The sequence below is a fragment of the Prionailurus bengalensis genome, chromosome X, assembly GCF_016509475.1.
Source record: "Prionailurus bengalensis isolate Pbe53 chromosome X, Fcat_Pben_1.1_paternal_pri, whole genome shotgun sequence".
NCBI classification, from domain to species: Eukaryota; Metazoa; Chordata; class Mammalia; order Carnivora; family Felidae; genus Prionailurus; species Prionailurus bengalensis.
This window is the reverse complement of record NC_057361.1, coordinates 98,900,253-98,909,337: the sequence shown is the minus strand read 5'-3', so window position 1 is coordinate 98,909,337 and position 9,085 is coordinate 98,900,253.

Sequence of the window (9,085 nt, the reverse complement as noted above, 5' to 3'; positions counted from 1 at the left end):
TTCGCCGTGTCCTTCCTTTCTAGGGAAAGTGAGTGCAAGAGGCGGGTGGTGAAGTAGGTTCCTGGATGGATGGCTTGTAAAAGCCTCGAGGTAGGTACAATCTGGATTTTTGCCTGGTATAAATGCTGCCTGGGTGTAACATAACTTCTCAGAACCCTTTGGCATGAATTCCGGGGAGGGGAGAAGTTGGAAAGAAGAGCTAGAAGTTGCTAGAACTAATCAAAGCTGTGATGAAAGCAAGAACTGAACCTATCGTGTCACGTCTCTGTATCACTTAATAGGTTACAAAAGTACCTTCCGTGCATTATCTCTGTTGGGAGCCTGTACTGCTTCAAAACCTGCCCCAGCCAAGGTGTGTGTTTGGGGGGGTGGGAGGTGAGTGGGAGGATTGGGGGGGGGGGGGCGAGCTGCTAGCCAGCACCAGGGTGCGTGTCTGGGAAACGGTTCTTGCTCTCTTTAAAGCACCATTTCCACGAACGATTGAAATGGCCTATGCTGTGCTGTCCAGTATGACAGCCGCTAGCTTTCAGGTGGCAGCTGAGGACCTGAAGTGTGGCAAGTTAGCCACTATACTGGACACTGCAGCGCTAGACCCAACTTGTAAACCAAGTTCTCAGGGCAGAAACCCAGCATTTTATAACCCATTGTCTGAAACCGTGTCCTCACAGACTGTAACGGAGCCGATCACGGTCATCTACGTACCTGTCTTCCCAACCAGTCTGTGAAGTCTTCAGTGACAGGCCCAGGGCTTGGCATGTAATAATAAACCCAGAGACGCTTGAAAAGGGATATTGGGGCCAAAGCCTTGAATCCAGGCCGAGGAGCTTTGACCACATTCTGTAGGTAATGAGACAGCAGAGGTTTGGGGAGGGGAACACAATCAGACTTTTTTTTTTTTTCCCAATGTTTATTTTTGAGAGGGAGAGAGACAGAGCGCAAGTAGGGGAGGGGCAGTGACAGAGGGAGACACGGAACCCAGAGCAGGCTCCGGGCTCCGAGCTGCCAGCACAGAGCCCCGATGTGGGGCTTGAACTCATGAACTGCGAGATCAGGACCTGAGCCAAAGTCGGAACCTTAACCAGCTGAGCCACCCAGGTGCCCCCAGGCTTTTTGTTTTTCTTTTAATGTTACTGGGGCCACAGGCTGTTGGATAGATTGCAGGAAGATGGAAGACACGAGGCAGGGAGGCCAGTTAGACCAAATGATGAATACATTTTTACTGATTAGTATTTGCGCTGATCCCAGGAAAGAGATGCAATAATTAATTGTGGGTTAGAGTTTTTAAATTCACATTCATTAATCCATTTAAATATATTCTTTGAGGGGCGCCTGGGAGGCTCAGCCAGGTGAGCATCCGACTTCAGCTCGGGCCACGATCTCACGGTCCATGAGTTCGAGCCCCTCGTCAGGCTCTGTGCTGACAGCTCAGAGCCTGGAGCCTGCTTCAGATTCTGTGTCTCCCTCTCTCTCTGCCCCTCCCCTGCTCATGCTCTGTCTCAAACATAAATAAAAACATTAAAAAAATTTTTTAATAAAATAAAAAATAAAAAAATAAATATATTCTTTGAGCGGCAACTGTGTGTCAGGCACTATGTTTGGCATAGGGGATATTAGCAAACAAGATAGACACAGCCCCTGTCTTCACGGAGCTGGACATCAAACAGTGGCAGGTGTGATAAGCAGGAGGGAAAAAGTGCACTGGGTCGATCTCTCAGGATTAACCCAATCCCAGCCTCGGAGTTCAGAAGCATTGTTTTACTTTCTACAAAGTGATACATTCTATAAGAGAATGGATAAAGTCCAGTGGGGATACGTAATAACCTATTGGGAAAGGGTTTAAGAAAGTCTGGCCAGAGGAAACAGCACTCAAGGGATGAGACAAAGAAGCAGCCAAACAGGAAACAGGACGCTGTGGGGACAAAGATGGAGAAATAGAAGCAAACACTGTCGGGGTGCCTGGGTGGCTCAGTCGTTTGGGCATCCGGCTTCGGCTCAGGTCATGATCTCACGGCCCATGGGTTCAAGCCCTGCATCGGGCTCTGTGCTGACAGCTCAGAGCCTGGAGACTGCTTTAGATTCTGTGTCACTCTCTCTCTGCCCCTCCCCCACTCAAGCTCTGTCTCTGTCTGTCTCAAAAATAAACATTTAAAAAAAAAACGAAAAAAAAAAGCGAACACTGTCACGGAAGGCAAAGGAAGAGAGTGCAGTGTCGTGAAAGGTACATGGTGATGAGGAGCAAAAGAATTATAAAAATGTTTCTTTCTTTTTTCTTTTTTTTTTTTTTTTTTTTACCCTTCCTGAGAATTGATATTCAGGAAGTTAAGCTGATGGAAAGGGTCCAGGAGAAAAAGATGAAAGAGAAAGAATGCTGCCGAAGACTAAGCTCTAGAACTGACCAGAGAGGAGATTGAAGGCACAGATCAAGTTAGTCTGAAACGGGAACCCTCTTGCACTGTTGCTGGGAATGCAAACTGGTGCGGCCACTCTGGAAAACAGTGTGGAGGGTCCTCAAAAAATTAAAAATAGGGGCGCCTGGGTGGCTCAGTCGGTTGAGCCTCCGACTTCGGCTCAGGTCACAATCTCACGGTCTGTGAGTTCGAGCCCCGCGTCGGGCTCTGGGCTGATGGCTCAGAGCCTGGAGCCTGCTTCGGATTCTGTGTCTCCCTCTCTCTCTGCCCCTCCCCCGTTCATGCTCTGTCTCCCTCTGTCTCAAAAATAAATAAACGTTAAAAAAAATTAAAAAAAAAAATTAAAAATAGATCTACCCTATGACCCAGCAATAGCACTGCTAGGAATTTACCCAAGGGATACAGGAGTGCTGATGCATAGGGGCACTTGTACCCCAATGTTTATAGCAGCACTCTCAACAATAGCCAAATCGTGGAAAGAGCCTAAATGTCCAGCAACTGATGAATGGATAAAGAAATTGTGGTTTATATACACAATGGAGTACTACTTAGCAATAAGAAAGGGGCGCCTGGGTGGCGCAGTCGGTTAAGCGTCCGACTTCAGCCAGGTCACGATCTCGCGGTCCGGGAGTTCGAGCCCCGTGTCAGGCTCTGGGCTGATGGCTCAGAGCCTGGAGCCTGTTTCCGATTCTGTGTCTCCCTCTCTCTCTGCCCCTCCCCCATTCATGCTCTGTCTCTCTCTGTCCCAAAAATAAATAAACATTGAAAAAAAAATTTAAAAAAAAAAAAAGAAAGAATGAAATATGGCCTTTTGTAGCAACGTGGATGGAACTGGAGAGTGTGATGCTAAGTGAAATAAGCCATACAGAGAAAGACAGATACCATATGGTTTCACTCTTACCTGGATCCTGAGAAACTTAACAGAAGACCATGGAGGAGGGGAAGGGGAAAAAAAGTTAGGGAGGGAGCCAAACCGTAAGAGACTCTTAAAAACTGAGAACAATCTGAGGGTTGATGGGGTGTGGGAGGGACGGGAGGGTGGGTGCTGGGCATGGAGGAAGGCACCTGTTGGGATGAGCACTGCGTGTTGCATGGAAACCAAGTTGACAATAAATTATATTAAAAAAAAAAGAAATCTTTTTTTTATGTTTATTTTGAGAGGAAGACAGAGCATGTGAGTGGAGGACAGGCAAAGAGAGAGAGAGAGAGAGAGAGAGAGAGAATCCAAGCAGGCTTACCGCTGTCAGCACAGAGCCTGAAGCAACGTGGGGCTCCATCCTGCCAACCGTTGAGATTGTGACCTGAGCAGAAATCAAGAGTTAGACGCTCAACTGAGTCACCCAGGCTCCCTAAGAAGTTGGTCTTAAAGTGCTGAAAGAAAGAATAGGAGAAAGACATTTGTCTACTACTCCACATATTGTTTAATACCTGCCTCTGAATCTTAAGAATATACAAGATACATGCAAATGAGCATTAATCTTAGGATCCACAACATCCAGCATTTTCTTAAAAGGGACCATAACCACAAAAGCACACGCATCAATAGTGTACTCAAGATATCTTTCATATTTACCAGTTTACGATTACATTTTAAAAGTCAGAACTAGTTTTTATCACCTTTAATTAAATGGTGCAACTTCATTTCATAGGTGGAAATTAAACATTGTTCTTTCAAATATTTTTATTTATTTTTAATTTTAATTTTAATTTTTTTTAATTTACATCCAAATTAGTCAGCATATAGTGCAACAATGATTTCAGGAGTAGATTCCTTAGTGCCCCTGACCCATTTAGCCCATCCCCCCCACACACACCCCCTCCAGCAACCCTCAGTTTGTTCTCCATATTTAAGAGTCTCTTCTGTTTTGTCCCCCTCCCTGTTTTTATATTATTTTTGTTTCCCTTCCCTTATATTCATCTTTTTTGTCTCTTAAAGTCCTCATATGAGTGAACTCATATGATTGTTGTCTTTCTCTGACTAATTTCACTTCGCATAATACCTTCCAGTTCCATCTACGTAGTTGCAAATGGCAAGATTTCATTCTTTCTGATTGCTGAGTAATGCTCCATTGTATATTACATACCACATCTTCTTTATCCATTTATCCATCGATGGTCATTTGGGCTCTTTCCATACTTTGGCTATTGTCGATAGTGCTGCTATAAACATGGGGGTGCATGTGCCCCTTCGAAACAGCACACCTGTATCCCTTGGATAAATACCGAGTAGTGCAATTGCTGGGTCATAGAGTATTTCTATTTATAATTTTTTGAGGAACCTCCATACTGTTTTCCAGAGTGGCTGCACCAGTTTGCATTCCCACCAGCAATGCAACAGCATCCCTCTTTCTCCGCATCCTCGCCAACACCTGTTGTTGCCTGAGTTGCTAATGTTAGCCATTCTGACAGGGGTGAGATGGTATCGCATTGTGGTTTTGATTTATATTTCCCTGATTCTGAGTAATGTGGAGCATGTTTTCATGTGTCGGTTGGCCATCTGGATGTCTTCTTTGGAGAAGTGTCTGTTCATGTCTTTTGCTCATTTCTTCACTAGATTCTTTGTATTCTGGGTGTTGAGTTTGATAAAATCTTTATAGATTTTGGATACTAACCCTTTATCTGATATGTTGTTTGCAAATATCTTCTCCCATTAGGTCGGTTGCCTTTTGGTTTTGCTGATTGTATTTTTTTTTTAACTTTTATTTATTTTTGAGGGAGAGACAGTGTGCACAGAGGGAGACAGAGAATCCAAAACAGGCTCCATGCTATCAGTGCAAAGCCCGATGTGGGGCTCGAACCCACGAACTGTGAGATCATGACCAGAGCCAAAGTAGGACACTCAATCGACTGAGCCACCCAGGTGCCCCACAAATAGTTTTTTAAAGTATGTACGGAGGGGGGGGGAGGGGAAAGCAAGCATGTGAGCAGAGATAAGATTGCTCTAAAGAAGCTAACCTAGGGGCGCCTGGGTGGCGCAGTCGGTTAAGTGTCCGACTTCAGCCAGGTCACGATCTCGCAGGTCCGGGAGTTCGAGCCCCGCGTCAGGCTCTGGGCTGATGGCTCGGAGCCTGGAGCCTGTTTCCGATTCTGTGTCTCCCTCTCTCTCTGCCCCTCCCCCGTTCATGCTCTGTTTCTCTCTGTCCCAAAAATAAATAAACGTTGAAAAAAAAAATTAAAAAAAAAAAAAGAAGCTAACCTAGTCTGAGAGGTCAGAGGAGGCTGCCCTAGGAAATGACCCTCAAACTGAGACCTAAAAGGGGAGCGGGAGAGAGTATCCCAGGCAGAGGGATAAGTACACACTGAAGACCTGAAGTGAGCGACTGGCTTGGGCTAAGAATACAAAGCAGTCCAGCACGGCTGCAGGAAAGAGGTAATCAGGGGCCAAAGAGCAGACACCTTGCGAGTCACCTTAAGGACTCTGGACTTTATCTGAATGGCAAAGGAGTGCCATCAAAGGGTTTTAAAAAAGAAAGTGAAGGGGCACCTGGGTGGCTCAGTCAGCTGAGTGTCCGACTCTTGATTTCGGCTCAGGTCATGATCTAGCTCATGGTCGTGGGATCCAACCTCCATGTCTGGCTCCGAGCTGAGCATGGAACCTGCTTGGGATTCTCTCTCCCTCTCTCTCCGCGCGCTCCCCACTTGTATGCATGTGCACGTGCTCTCTGAAAATAAACATAAAAAAAAGAAAGTGAGATGATCAGATTTGAATTTTTTTTGAGAGAGAGAGCGCATGAATGTGAGCGGGACAAAGTGAGAGAGATTTTTTTTTCACATTTATTTTTGAGAGAGAAAGAGTGGAAATGGGGGAGAGCAGAGAGAAAGGGTGACAGAGGATCCCAAGGAGGCTCTGTGCTGACAGCAGAGAGCCTGATGTGGGGCTCGAACTCACGAACCGAACCGTGAGATCATTACCTGAGCTGAAGGCTTAACCAACTGAGCCACCCAGGCACCCCCCGATTTGAAGTTTTAAAAAGAGAATTCTGCAGTGTGGAGAATGGATTCAAGGAACCAGACAGGAGACACGGAGACCACTTAGGAGGCTGGAGCACTAGTCCAGGTGACACGATGGTGGACTGGACTAGACTGGAGGCTGTGGACATGCATTTAATAAGTAGTTTTTGAGCATCTGCTATATGCCAGGCATTGATTTAAGCAATAGAGACACAGCCATAACAAAAGTGCACAAGTCAGGGATGCGCCTCTTGATCTTGGGTTAGGAGTTCGAGCCCCACATTGCGTGTAGAGAATACTTTGGGAAAAAAAAAAAAAGTGGCGCTCAGTCGGTTAAGCGTCTGACTCTTGATCTCGGCTCAGGTCATGATCTCACAGTTTATGAGATCGAGCCCCGTGTCCAGCTCTGCACTGGCAGTGCGGAGCCTGCTTGGGATTCTATCTCTCCCTCTCTCTGCCCGCCCCCCGCCACCGACTCTCTCTCAAAATAAATAAACTTAAAAAAAAACTAAAAAAAAGAAAGATGCACATACAGAAAAGCACATAAAACACAACTTTGCAGAACAAGTAATTACACAGGAACACCCGCATAACCACGACCCTGGTCAAGGAATACAAAACAGAGAACACTCAAGGAGCCTCAGTGCACCCTCTCCAGATCACACCCCTCCACCCGTAGAGGTTACACAGAGGTAACCCCTGTGCTGGCTTTTACGGTAATCGGTCCTTTGCTTTTTTCCGTCGACCCAGCCTTCCTCTTTAGCTATTTCTCTCTCCTTTCCTCTCGCCAAACCAAGAAAAACCGCACCCTCAATGTCCCTCCTTTCTCATCTCCCATTTAGTCTTTCTTTGTAACAGCTTTGGTGAGAGATAGCTCATATCTCAGTACGAATATATTCATAGTCACCATTTAAAAGTATATACTCCTGGGGCGCCTGGGTGGCGCAGTCGGTTAAGCGTCCGACTTCAGCCAGGTCACGATCTCGCGGTCCGTGAGTTCGAGCCCCGCGTCGGGCTCTGGGCTGATGGCTCAGAGCCTGGAGCCTGTTTCTGATTCTGTGTCTCCCTCTCTCTCTGCCCCTCCCCCGTTCATGCTCTGTCTCTCTCTGTCCCAAAAATAAATAAACGTTGAAAAAAAATTAAAAAATAAAAAAAATAAATTATAAAAGTATATACTCCAGTGGCTTTTAGCATATTCACAAGGTTGTGCAACCATCCCCACTAATTCGAGAACATTTTTGTAACATACAGAATTGTTGGATCACTATATTGTACACCTGAAACTAACTGAACACTGTACATTAATTCTACTAGAATTTTTCTAGGGGAACATGTTCAACACCCCAAAAAGAAACCCATAAACACTAGCGGTCGCTCTCCACTATTCCCCCTCGTGCCCCACACCTCACTGGCAACCACTCAACTTTCTGTCTCTATGCATTACCCCTTTCTGGACATTTCGTATCCATGGAATCATATAATATGTGGTATTGTGTTACTGCCTGCTTTCACTGAGCATGTTTTCAAAGTTGATCCATGCTGTAACACATATCAATACTTTTCTCAATATGGTTGAATACTACTCCATTGTGTGGAGATACTACATTTTGTGTATTCATTCATCAATTGATGGACATTTGGGCTCTTTCCACATTTTGGCTATTACGAATAATGATGCCATGAACATTCATTTTTGTGTGGACACAGGTTTCCATTTCTCTGGAGGAGATACCTAGGAGTGGAAATGCTAAGTCATGTGGTAATTTTGTTTAAACTTTTTTTTTAATTGAAGTGAAATTCACATAAAATTAACCAGTTTACAGTGAACAATCCAGGAGCACCCTGGTGGCTCAGTCGGTTAAGTGTCCGACTTCAGCTCAGGTCATGATCTCGTGGTTTGTGAGTTCAAGCCCCATGTCGGGCTCTGTGCTGACAGCTCGGAGCCTGGAGTCTGCTTTGGATTCTGTGTCTCCCTCTCTCTCTGCCCCTCCCCTGCTTGCTCTCTCTCTCTCTCTCTCTCTCTCTCTTTCTCAAAAATGAATAAACATTAAAATTTTTTTTTAACTTAATCTGAAATAATTAAGATGGGGGGGCGCCTGGATGACTCTGTCAGTTAAGCATCCGACTCTTGATTTTGACTCAGGTCATGATCTCACAGTTTGTGGGTTCGAGCCCGACATCTAGCTCTGCACTGGTGATGAAGTTTTGGGGTGATTGGGGGGTTTGTGGGGTCCGGATCCAACGGCCAAGAAAGAATTCTTGAAGACGTCTTTGGTGTAAAAAGGTGATTTTGTTAAAGCACGGGAACAGGACCCGTGGGCAGGCAGAGCGGCACTGTAAGTGTGTGTGTGGGGGGGGGGGTGACTGGTTTATGGAGTGGGGGGAGAGGGAGTTTGCAAAGAGACTTTCACATGCTAAAGATTTACTGGAAGCCTAGCTATCGTCAAGCTAAAGTTGTCCTTCCCTCCAGCAAAGCACTCAACGTTAAGACATTTGGGAGTTCCTGGACTTCAGGCTATGATGGGACTGCCTTTTTCTGGTAAATTGGTGGAGGCTCTTATCAGTTTAACCATTTGTTTTTGTCCTTTCCTGTTTGGGGGTAGCCTGGAGTGTCCAAGGAATATCACACATGTCCCACCTGGGGGTTGGGGGGGTGCTGTTAGCCTGCACTTTGTCCTCCGCTCGCCCCACGCTCCCTCGCGCCCTCATCATTGGTAGCACTAAGC